At 39.4% G+C, this 12,285-nt stretch overlaps 1 protein-coding gene across 3 annotated transcripts in view; it reads left to right on the top strand.

Annotated features, from left to right (window-relative positions):
* Positions 1-12,285, top strand: part of kank1a (KN motif and ankyrin repeat domains 1a) — a 68,234-nt gene that overhangs the window by 6,621 nt on the left and 49,328 nt on the right. The window contains exon 1 of one of the 3 annotated variants that reach the window (XM_042420696.1): positions 3,835-3,906. The exons of the other annotated variants lie outside the window; for them this stretch is intronic. The gene's annotated coding sequence lies outside the window, so the exon portion shown is untranslated. Of the gene's footprint in view, positions 1-3,834; positions 3,907-12,285 lie in introns of those variants that run through there. 3 annotated transcript variants of the gene reach the window in all.

Raw genomic sequence — 12,285 nt, 5'->3', positions numbered from 1 at the left:
TTACTATAGTTTTTACTTTTGTAGTACGGTGACAGTTTACAACAACAGTAAACTTTGCTGGACATGAAATCCTTTATAAATAATGAAAAGAAGCAATGCAGCAAACCTCCCCCAAAAACCAGAAAAATCAAAGTAGGATAAGCATAAAAATGCAGCTTATAAAACTTGTTTTACTCGCATATACACTAATTTTTATATATCTGCCGATTGCACAAATCTGCTAATGTATTTGGCAGTCACACAGTTTGGTTTTGTTGTTTAGGAGATCCACAAAAAACCTTTCTTCATTTAAGTGGGAACAGATTTGAAGTAGCATTGAGTCAGTAGCAATAAAGTGCTCCAATGTAATTTTGTTATCAAGGATTATAGTATCACTTGTGCAGTTTTCCTTTTCCAACCAGGCCAAAAGTACATATGGCTACCATAGTTTTGGCTATTTTTGTGGTTTCATGAAGTAATATGTGCACCAACAGATCTACTATACCTGCTATCTACTGTCATAGTCTTTATGATGGTAAACTGAATATTTTTGGACATTTTAGGTTGCATCTGTCTTGGAAACAGTGATTGCCATTTTCAGAAATTTTAAAGACCAAACAACTGAATAGATAAATCAATAATGAAAATAATCGTTAGTTGCAGCCCTAATTGTAATGAAAAATATGTCACTGAATGCAACAGTTTGGCTCTTTTATTATCATCCAATGCAACACTGTCAAAATGCTTCTTGATGAGAATCACGGACCAGCTGCATCAGTGACGGGTTGTCTTACTCATAGTGCAGCTTATTGTCCCTCTAGAAGAAGAAGAAGTACTTTATTGATCCCCATGGGGAAACTTATCCTCTATTGACCCATCCTATATACACACTGGGAACAGTGGGCAGCCGTAGTGCAGCGCCTGGAGACCAACTCTAGTTCTTTTGCCAGTGTCTCGTTCAGGGGCACAGACAGGAGTATTAACCCTAATATACATGTCTGATAGTTTTTGGGGGAACCAGAGCACCTGGCGAAAACCGACGCAAGCATGGGAAGAACATGCAAAGCCCACACAGAAAGGACCTGGGACAGCAGAGGTTCAAACCCAGGACCTTCTTGCTGTGAGGCAACAGTGCTAACCACTGAGCCACAGTGCTGCTTCCCTGTAACCCCGGCATCCACCACCTTTGGCAGCAATTAAAACAGGAGTTTTACTGGTTCATTTATTCTCACCACTAGATTACCACAATACTTTGGTGGCTCTGTAGTACTGCAGAAATATAGAGATTTGAAAACATTCAACATGTATATAAACCATCTATAGCTGTTTATGTCAGAGGGAAGTGTCACTTTGCCATTTTCCTTTCTGTACTACTTGTGAACGAAAGGCGAATCTTCAAAAATCCATCCTGTTTCTTATACGTTAAGCAGGACAAGGCAGGTGCAAAGGGAATTCAGGGCTCAATTGATACTGTGATAATCCCTCAGCTATGCAGGCATGCACAGACTTTGCCTGTCAAGTTGAAGCATTCCACAGGAAGGCAGTCTGGGCAGTCTGCTTGAATTTAGCGTGAACTCAACCCTCATCAGGAGAACTAACCGGCCGTAAACAGGTGGCGTGCAAGCTTTGTTTACCACAAGCACCATATCCTAATTATAACAGTTTTATCTTCCCTTACATATAATACACGTTTATGAAATATTTTTGTCCTCAAAAGTTAAACAAGGGCATGCTACAGAGTGACACTTCTCTCCGAAACATAGCAAGAGAACTGAAAAAGGTTACCAGCAATCTCCAGTAATTATAGTATGTAATGAGAAGTCACTTAACTGCATCCTGCTCATCGCTTTAACCTTAATCTATGATGCTCAACAATGTGCTCACATGCAGCTGTTTGGGTGATGATTTGTATGTTTGATTAGTTACTTCCATATGGGCTCATAGGTAGGTAAGTAGATGCTGTTACTCCACTTAAAATCTCAAAGCATGCTCACCTTCTGTGGGCTTAAAAGGCGGCTTTGTAGTTTGCTTCCTCACAGAGAACGAAGGCTGAGGTCAGTTTGGATTCATGTCGCTCACAATGGATCTCTGTAAATTTCACAGCTGGAAAAAAAAGTCTCAAAATGTTCATAGAAACTCTACCCACCCCGTAAGACTAAGTGAAAGTCAGTATATAGTTTTAGGGCTGCAACTAACAATCATTTTCATCATTGATTAATTGAAAGATTATTTTCTTGATTAATCAATTATTCGTGTGGTCTGTAAAATGTCAGCCAACTGCAAAAAATGTTCACAAATTCCCAGAGTCCATGGTGACTTTCCAAAATGTCTTGTTGTTGTTGGCAACCAACAGTCCAAAAACCCAAAGATAATCAGTTTATCATCCTTGAGGAGTATGAAAATATTCACATTTGGGAAGATGGATCCAGTGAATTTTTGCTTAAAAAATGGCTTAAACAATTATTCATTTATTAATTTATCATCCAAATAGTTGCCACATAATTTTCTAATCAATTAATTGACCAATTGTTGCAGCTCTATGTAGTTAAACTTTCAGTGGAGGCGTATCCCAGTAATCTGATCGTAACATGTTTACATTTTTCTTTTAAAGCATGTTGTTCTTGCAAGCAGAATCATGCTTGTTTGTGTTCCAGTTGTATGCAATTGATTAACGGTCATGTCACTCCCACAGTCAAGACAGGTAGTTATTAACACTCAATGAAATTATACAGGTGCAATGCTACCAAACCTGGCAACCTCACTGAGAGGACAAGACTTAAGGGTTACAATGCACAGTAACTGCACCCTGCTTGTTTTTTGGCAAGAAAGGGCAGCAACACAAAGCTCCCACTACCATTTTTTTTTTACATTTCTGTTCATGTACAGTGGCTAAAACCAACAAGATAAGATTTCACTATATAGCTTTATGCTAAGCTCGACAAACTGGTCCTCACTCCAGCGCCGTACAAGTACACACAGACATATAGATAAGAATATTGATAACAATGATATCTTGGTAAGAAAGCAAATAAGTGTTTGCCCCAAAACGTTGAACCTTTCTTTTTAAGAAGTTGTCTTACATGTTTGAATTTTAATAACTGATTATTTGTTGTAGTCATTTTCTTTAACCAAACATTGAAAAGATTCACTTGTTCTTGTTTCTTGAATGTGGATATTTGCTGGTTTTCTTAGTCTCCCATAATAGTTAACCCCTTTTGGGTTGTTGATGGATCATTTTATTGTCCTTTTTTTAATAGATTATTGAGAAAATCCGCAAATTAATCAATAATGAAAACAGTTTTTACTCGCAGCTCTTGTTTTAGTCACTATTAGAATCCTTTCTATTTGTTGACCACAGCCTCTTCTCACCCATGAAGCAGAAAACTATGAACTGAAAAGAGTTTACAACCTCATTTGAGGCCCACAGGTGATGTGTTTCATACTCAAAGGATAAACTGGGTGGAATGTCACTTTAATGAGAGGTAAGAAGTACTTTTGCAGCTCGCTTTGTTACAGCTTTTTACCCGAAGGTGAGTGGAAACACCTCCGATTTCTCCACACTTGCATTAATTCCTACACCACAGAAAGAGCCGTTGAATTTGTCTCCTGCCAGGGATGCCACTGTTTACGGCTGAGAGAACCCCAGAGCCTCAGCCCTCTAGTCACCAGGCTGCTCATATTACAGTCTCCCTCACTGGCTGGTATTGTCAGGTTACAATGTGTGTGTGTTTGGTGGTTGTGTGGCTGTGTTGTGATTGGCCCAATGCTCTGCCGTGTGAGACAGCGCCGGGTGACGTCTCCATGTTAATCCCTCATTTCTCTCCGGGATGTTTTCTCTCTGGTTGAACTGGGAGCCGTCTGTGAGTCACAGCTGAGGGGAAATGCATTCCACAAAATAACTTTTGAGACTTTTAGGAACTGAGTAAGGTGAGTGCAAGATATGTTCCGGAGTCGGTAAGGCCGTCTGCAGTCACCAATACAACTGTTGCATTGTTTTCCGTAGATGTCTTCAGTTTGCGAATTGCTTGTTTTGAATTCATATAACCTGCCGATGCCAAAACCTTTTTTCTTTTTTCTTTTTTGCTTTATTCACAGTTTGCATGCTCAGTGCAACAGCGGAATTCAGCACTGGATTCTTATCTCTGTGCAAAAGATAACTGCAAACCTCCAGAGAAAACAGGAAAAAATGCAGTTATCACTCACATAACTGTGCACATCATCTAACGGTGTGCAATCGTTTTTTTCTTTCATAAGATTATCCACTTGGAACGTGCATGTATGGAAAGTTTTTCTGCCCAGAAACACCCACTGTGGCATCAATTCTGTTTTCTAGATTGTTAAATAGAGTGACATCAAACTCTGTTGCTGTTCGTATCGAAGTGATTGCCTGAAGTCTAGTATATGGAGGAAAAACCGGTGAATGAGAGCAGCTCAGTTGATATCTGTAAGATGGTGTTCACTGGGTTTGAGGGTCTGGTCAAGGTTTCGGGGGTGAGGGGGGGTGTCTGTTGTGTCTACAGCTGCTGCTTTACACATTCCCAGTGAAGATCCAGTCACTCTGACCCCCTCGAGGCCTGCTGGGGCTCATCTTGGTTTGTTGCCATGTCTGGCTGTGTAAAAATGCCTTTTTTTAAAAAAAAAAAAAAAAGAGGACACTAGCTGATATTCCTTGTTTTGAGGGTGCTTTCACACTTAACCTGTTTTGGTGTAGTTTAAACCAACTACCAGTTTTGTTTAGTTTGTTTAGGTTGATGTGAAAGTTGCGGGCTCTGGTGCCGTGAGTTTATGGTGTGAAAGCAAAGCAGGCCAACCACAGGATTTTATGACTGGAGATATGTGATTGTAGTATGAATTTGAAAAGCTAAAAGACTATAAATAAATACATCAGTTTCAGTAAAGTGCAGCATGACTTACTGTCACTCACCAGAATTTGATTTCCCAGCGTGGGTCCATGTAGCCTTCACGACTTAGGATGACAGTCACCAAAACCGTCCAGTGAATGTATGTAACCTCATGTTTACTCTTCTTGGTTTGCTCTTAAAATGCCAGAGTGGGCACAAAACAGACCAGAGCCAAAAGGCAACCAAATAACTAAATTATAGATGTGAAAGTGACCTAAGACACATTCAATGACGTATTTATCACACTTGTAAACCGAAGGGCCCTAAAGTACCGAGCTGACTTCAAAAAACTAGACCAAGACCGATGGATTTGTCACTTCACCTCTTATTTTAAAAGTGCACCTGAACCCACCACAATGACTACAGTTGTGAATTCTGTGCATGCATGTGAAGACATTACTAGTCAGTGGTCTGTCTTCCTAATCCCAAAAATTACGAAACTAGCCGACCAATTTCAGGCTGCTGTAAACCTGATTAAACAGTCTTGTTATATGTTCAGAATACGGCTGGGGATTGGGGACATGTCTGAACACTACGCTACCACGATTCCCCTGAAAATACACACATGGCCCTATTAGATTCACTGTAAATCTATGTAATTTATTGCAAGCTGCTGAGTGAGGAAGATAAGTCTGTGGAGGCGGCCTTGTGGAAGTAAGCTAGGCACTTTTTTTGTGACATTACAATTTATAGCCGTTTCAACACAGGTTGCAGCATTCCTAAGTTCTTTAATGGGAAGACTTGCTGTAAAATATGTCATGATAAGGATGAGCGTCACTGCCGTTGAGCGTCCAAATGAGGCGTCTAATGCGTTAAAGTCAACACTTTTAAGATGTGGTACCAACTCTTTGTCAAATTCTTTGAATTTGAAGCAAAAAAGATGTCAGACAATCTATCAGTTTGGGGGACTTTTCTTCTATTTTAAAGTAAATACCTGATTCCCACTGGTCATGTGACAAAACTTGTAGTAATTTACTACAGTCAGATGAAGACAAGAATGGACTGAAGTCCTCACATCTGTGGTAAAGCTGTTTTCCTGGTTGAAAGTCTTTCATAAAACCAGTCTGTGGCCACATGCCTTCAGAATTTTCCATAAGCACCGGCTGCCGGCCAAACAGCTGACTACTAATTTTAGGCCAGTTGGCTGGATTCAGCTTGATTCTAATAAATTAGTTTTGATTAACAAGTTCTCTATGCATGTACATTTGTGACCACTAACAATGCGAACATGATGATTGAGAAGAGTGCCTATCTGTATCAGTCCCGTTCTCACATCATGCTCTATATGAATGTCTGTGTGTGTTTGTGTGCACTCGACTGAGAGGGAGTAGAGAGCGTAGAGAGTCGTCTTCAGTGTTTGACAAATATTAACAAAATAATTGATGACAAAACACAAGAATTGCGCTGATTGCACAGACGAGGGACATCCTCATTAGACGAGCTACTACGGAAAACACGGGTGGCAGCAACCTGATGATTGCGTATTACATGCATGCTGAAAGCACTGCATTCTGCATATATGCCGCACACATGTTTCTGGGCTTAATGAATGAATGAATGATCTTTTATTTACACTGCGCTTTTTATAGCAGAGCCATCTCTAAGATACATTGCAAACAAACACTAAGACAGGCAATGTTGTCAAAGTAACAGGCTTATGTGATATGAGGAAAATGTTGGCTTTGCCTCAGCCTGACACTGTAATTTGAGTGTGTATGATGGAATAGTGGTATTACAATGTGCTAGAGGCCACCAAATTTGGGCTTTTAGAGCCAAAATCTTTCTCTGGGGGGGGGGGGGGGGGTGGGGTCGAGGCATGTCTCTGGACCTCCATAGCTGGCTACTTTTTTCCCATTGGCTGGCTACTCCGTATCCTTGTGAAAAGCCCTGTGCCTTTGATTCAGTGTATAAACATCTTCCTGATGAAGGTTGGGCATTTCTCAGTAAACTGTTAAACTCTTGCGATCAGTGGGGCTTTGTTTACAGTGGAGGTTGACTCCCTGGTGACACCATTGATCTTATCTGCTCCGGTTAAAGCTTCTGTGCACATGAAGGCCTGCCGTCGGCATACCACATAGGGAGCGTTTTAATATGCGGCTGCGTTTGCAGGAGGCTGTATTTCAACATACCATTTTAATTACGGAGAGAAAATACTTGTGTGATCTTGTGTGAACTCTGAAATTAACACCAAGATGATTGAGTGAATGTGTAATGGTTTGCAATTTTATTGTGATAAAGGTTTTTTGCTGATAATTGTATGTGTTCGTTGCTGTCAGTGCAATGCAGGATGTCCACGGTGTTTGACTTGAGTCCTCATCACTGCACTGTGGTGAAGTCAGCTTGACAATGGCTCTGCAGCCTCTCAGGTTTCAGTTTCCACAAAGTGAGGGACAGATCACCAAGGCAACACCGTCCACAGGTTCCCCGACCTATCCCGTGCTCCTCTCTGAGGAGCGTAGAGCACAAGGTGGCTCTGCCAGGTGATAGAGATCTGGAGATGAAGTTGGTTATGCTGGAGGGAGAAATATTGGTATTTCTCAGGAATCTTAACAAGTTATGCCAAGTTGTTGTTTTTTGGTATAACCTATAATTACTGTGTTAGTCTCAAAAGGCTTCACAAACACCCACATTACAAAGAATGAAAATGACTTAATGACTAAACCACCCTTTAAGTGGTACATTTGTCTGTTTTGTTCGATTTGTTAAGGCTGGCATGAAAGCAGTCATTAGGGTTAGGGCCAAATGAACACCCAAGACCACCTGAAAAGGTGAATCCTGGTCTGCTTTCAAGCAAACTCTGGTGTGGACTGTTTGTGGTGTTTATAGATATGTGATTTTTTCTTTTTAAGCATGAATTGAAAAGCTAAACTGCTGTTAGATTGAAACGACGCATGTGCTGATTGTGGGAACTGTTAAGGAAGCCACCATGACGAGATTATTTGGTAACCAGATAAAAAATACCAGACTCGTCAAAGATAAGAGAGAACATTACAAGGAATATTTTGCACATATGAAAACATAATTTGAATATCTTCAGTAGTCTACAGAATAAACCAAGCAGGTCTGACATATGCACAATCCAAGTTTTTTTTCTTAATTTATCAATAGCATGTAGCTTGTTAGCTTGAGTGCTTGCTGTTGGTAATGGTTGTCTTTGCTGCAGTAACACATGTGGCCACTGGGAGAAATTAGCAGCTGGCAGCACCGTATCCACCTCCTTTAAAACATCCATGTGTGCAGCACATGCTTTGGACACATTTTTCCTTCCTTCCAGAGTGCTGCATAGTATATACACTATACCATATGATTTATAATTTCAAACACTTAAAAAGTTACAAAGTAGTGTGTATAAACATAGTGCACCCAGTAAGAAATGATGATTGACTTCAGATGCATCAGAGGAAAGCGGAAACCACAGAACAGAGACAAGTTAAAGGAAGCAGAGTGCAATCCACATCACATAATGTTAGATAAAGATAATTATCGCCCTTTAGATCATAATTGTATACAAAATGAGTTTCTATCATGTCTGACTGGAAAAGGGTTGTTATATAACTACATCTACGCAGGGAGTGAATTATAACTGAAACAACATGGTTATCGTTCAGGATAATGCCTTGTTGACATAAAAGTGTTGTAAATGTTTTATTAATGCAGTAACATCATTGGGATTGTGTTATGTTTATTGATGCTGCTGCTGCTACAATATGACTCATGTTATCGGTTAAAAATCTCCAGCTTTCATCATCCTTAATTAGCTCTTTTTATTGAGAGGAGTTGCAATAATCCTTCATTTACTGGAAAGTCTTATGGCTGTGTGCTTTAAAGCTAGGGTAGATAATGTATTTTAGAAGCATTTTTTTTGTTATATTTGTTGAAATTCTCTGTGCATCCCAACAGTAATCAATATATCAAATGCTCTGATGATAAAAATAAAAAAATCAGGTATCTGTGGCTGGTGCAGGCCTGCAATAAGACTGTCCAGTCGTTTCATTTGGGTCAAATAAAATGATTGGATGGGCTAACTGTCTGTCTACCTGCCTATCAGCGCGCGCTCTGCCCGAGCACTCATTATGCATGAACTGAGTCTGCAACACAGAAAGTTTGGAGGCCAGGCGAGCAGTGTGATACTGATGGATAGGATGTGACGGCACTGCTGCTCTCCTCCTGCAATTCTGCAAATTCTGCAAAAAGAAAATATCAACAGAAAGCAGAAAGAAAAGCAACATGTTATCATCAGACTATTGCCTGAAGTGCAGGAGAAACTGAACAGCGCATAATCTTATCAACAACACCGTATCAAGAGACTTTCAATGCGAGTGAACTCGCCTCCCAGAAGTGAAACGCGATATCACGCAAATTCAAGCAGGGAGATGGGTCACTCATTCCTGTTGTGGCGGACTTCGAACAGGTGAGACGCGGCCCTGTTTACCGTTTACTAAAGCTTGTCGCGCCTCGAGAGGAAGTTGTGTGTGTGAGTGAGTGCAGTAATTGTCGTTGCGTGCACGTATGAAGTGTGTGCATGTGCAAGTGCTTGTCTGGTGGGGGAACTGCAGGAAGAGGGCTGTATTTTCAAAATCTGTATTTTCAAAACTGCCTTCCACCAGCTTGAATAATGTGCATGCAAAACTGTTGAAGATGGGTAATTTACCAGCACTTCACAAAGGGAGTCACACACACACGTGACATCCTCACTCCTGCATGGATTAAAAACTTCAAAAGATGTCCACGTGCCACTGAGATGCTGTATCACTGAACCAGTTTTACAAGCTGTTGAAAGCCAGCCTGCTTTGTTTATTCAAATGAAAAGTGTGCTTGCTCTTTTATAACTCTTTAGGACTCAGGGCAGCATCATGGTTTGAGTAGAGCTGCAGCGATCAGATTAGTAAAGCCACAGAAAATTAATCGTCAACTATTCGATTAATTGTTTTGAGCCATTTTTTTTTTTTTAAAAGAAAAAAATGCCAAAATTCTCTGGTTCCAGCTTTATAAATGTTTTGACAATTTTCACCATTTTCTTGTATTTTATACACCAATCAACTAATCGATTAAGTGAGAAAATAATCGACAGATTAATTGATAATGAAAATAAAAGTTAGTTGCAGCTCAAGATTTGACATACTGAACAGGTGCTATATATGGACCCCCAAAAAACATTTATTATATAAATTTAAACAATATATTATGAAATAATTTGCTCCAGCTAACTTGCACAACAACAATGCTAAAGTAGCTAACTGTTAATTAGCCATCTGGATGTTGTAAAATACAGTCCAAAGGAAATAAGTAGGCTCACCATGTAGCTATTTAGCACAACTAGGCTAGAGATGGCTTGGCTTACTTAGCATGATTTGGTACTTGGCTAACAGGAGCTAGCTGGTTAACCAAAGGGGCTGGCAGAAAATTAGGCTGAAGTTAGATTGTTTTTTTTTTTTTTTTTTTTTTTTTTTTTACAAAGCGTATTTTGTCAGCTGTTCTGTAAAAAAAAGAAAGGAAAAGGAAAAAGAACAGTTTTGGGTGTTGATAAATATATTTTACCAGCTTAAATTACAGATTGGCATATTTTTATTGTTAGTGGCAAATAAGACGAGTTCCACAACAACTTGAGATTCTGTTGTTAAACTTGCTCTTAAGAAACTGGAGTTTGTACTGTACTGCATATACTAAGCCAAAGATATTTTCATATTTGAAACAATAGAAAGATGAGTTTACTGTATATTGCAGTTCACAAACCGCAACAAGAGTGTTTAGTTTCTACTGAAATGTTGTGTATGTGGTTGTGTATCAAGCTGACTGGTCTGAAAATAAAAAGCCTGCATTATGAATTTAATGTTGGCCATTTTGGAGTTGCTGAGTGATTGGGATCAGTTTTCCAATGAGTTCATCTTTGGTGGACAGTTTAAACAAAAACGGGGCATGGCAGTATAATGTTTCCTTGCCAAGTTTTGACCACAGATGTAATAAATAACGTTTGACAGTGCCAGTTTATCTGTAGCTCATTGTTGATACAACTACCCTCCCTTCCTCCCTCATCTGGTTAGTTTGCATATTCAGTGACATCTGCCACCAAACCTCTCCACAGGCAAATGCTGATTGTTCCTGCCCTCCAGCATCGCTGAAATAATAGCAAAGCACGGGTCACCACTCATGTCAATATTTGTTCATGGACAGCGCCTTCAGGGCAGGTGCTGACTGTTTTAGAGAGGCTTGGTGATGTTAGAATTTATGGTAAATGTGTTTTTTCTATGGCTTTAATGCAGAATCATCAAGCTGATCTGGGCCAAATGTTTATAACACAGTACAGTACTTCTCAGCTCAGGTAACAAATAATCTTTGATGTGAAAACAAAAGAGTAAGAGATTTTATGTGAGGGTAAATTATGGAATTAACGGGATACTAATTGAGTCTGATGGTCGGAAAATGAAAAGTAAGGTATTTGTATCCAGTCTGGCAGCCGGATTGTTTAGCTTGGAAATGGTGCACTATCAGGCTGACATGAGGCCGTACAGCTAAATTATTTCATATTTTCACAGCATTTTGTTCTCCAAAGTACTTTTTAAAAATGGTTGAATTTCCCTGAAAGTTTAGGTGGAAGATGAGCAGAATGTTGCTCAGAAATTCAAGCTGTGTTGTCGGCTGTAGCAGCTTAAAATGGAGAATGGTAGACAATGTAGAAAAACTTTTGCCAATGAAAATGGTAGAGGTGGTGTCTTCATTGGGAGCAGTAATTTTATACATGGCCAAAGCAAATCTGTCATCAATTAAGTACATTTCTACATCCACCAACTTACACCAACCCAGTTCATTTGGAAGTAAGTTTGCTGCTCAGATTGTCTTGACAGATCTTCAAGAAGAGTCTTAACCGCTGTAATGTGAGAGTTATCTGTTAAATTAGCAGCTTTGTAATACCACCAGAGCATATATGATTGGTTTAGATATTACAAGGATTAATGTCCATTTGCAGTAATTTGTTTTCCCTCTACTCACCGAAACAAACACTCTGAATAATAAAAAAGGAATAGGTGCTAATATTGAAAAAAACAACAAAATGGTGAAAATAAGATTCAAATACAAATATTTTATATGCATATTCTTACACTGCAGTTAAACATTCTTTGAGGGCTGCAACTAACGATTATTTTCGTTATTGATTCATTTGCTGATTATTTTGGTCCATAAAATAATGGTGAAAAATGTTGATCACTGTTTCCCACAACTCAAGGTGACGTCCTCAAATGTCTTATATTGTCCCGACCAACAGTCCCCACCCAAAGATTCTCAGTTTACTGTCATAAACGACTGAAGAAATGAGAAAAATGGAAATTTTCTTCTTACTGACTCAAAGCAATTAATCACTTATCAAAATAGTTGACCGTTAATTTAATAGTTGACACCTAATTGATTA

Source organism: Thunnus maccoyii, chromosome 9, assembly GCF_910596095.1.
Source record: "Thunnus maccoyii chromosome 9, fThuMac1.1, whole genome shotgun sequence".
NCBI classification, from domain to species: Eukaryota; Metazoa; Chordata; class Actinopteri; order Scombriformes; family Scombridae; genus Thunnus; species Thunnus maccoyii.
Note: the sequence above shows the minus strand (reverse complement) of the source record. Positions and strands in the feature narration are given on the sequence as shown.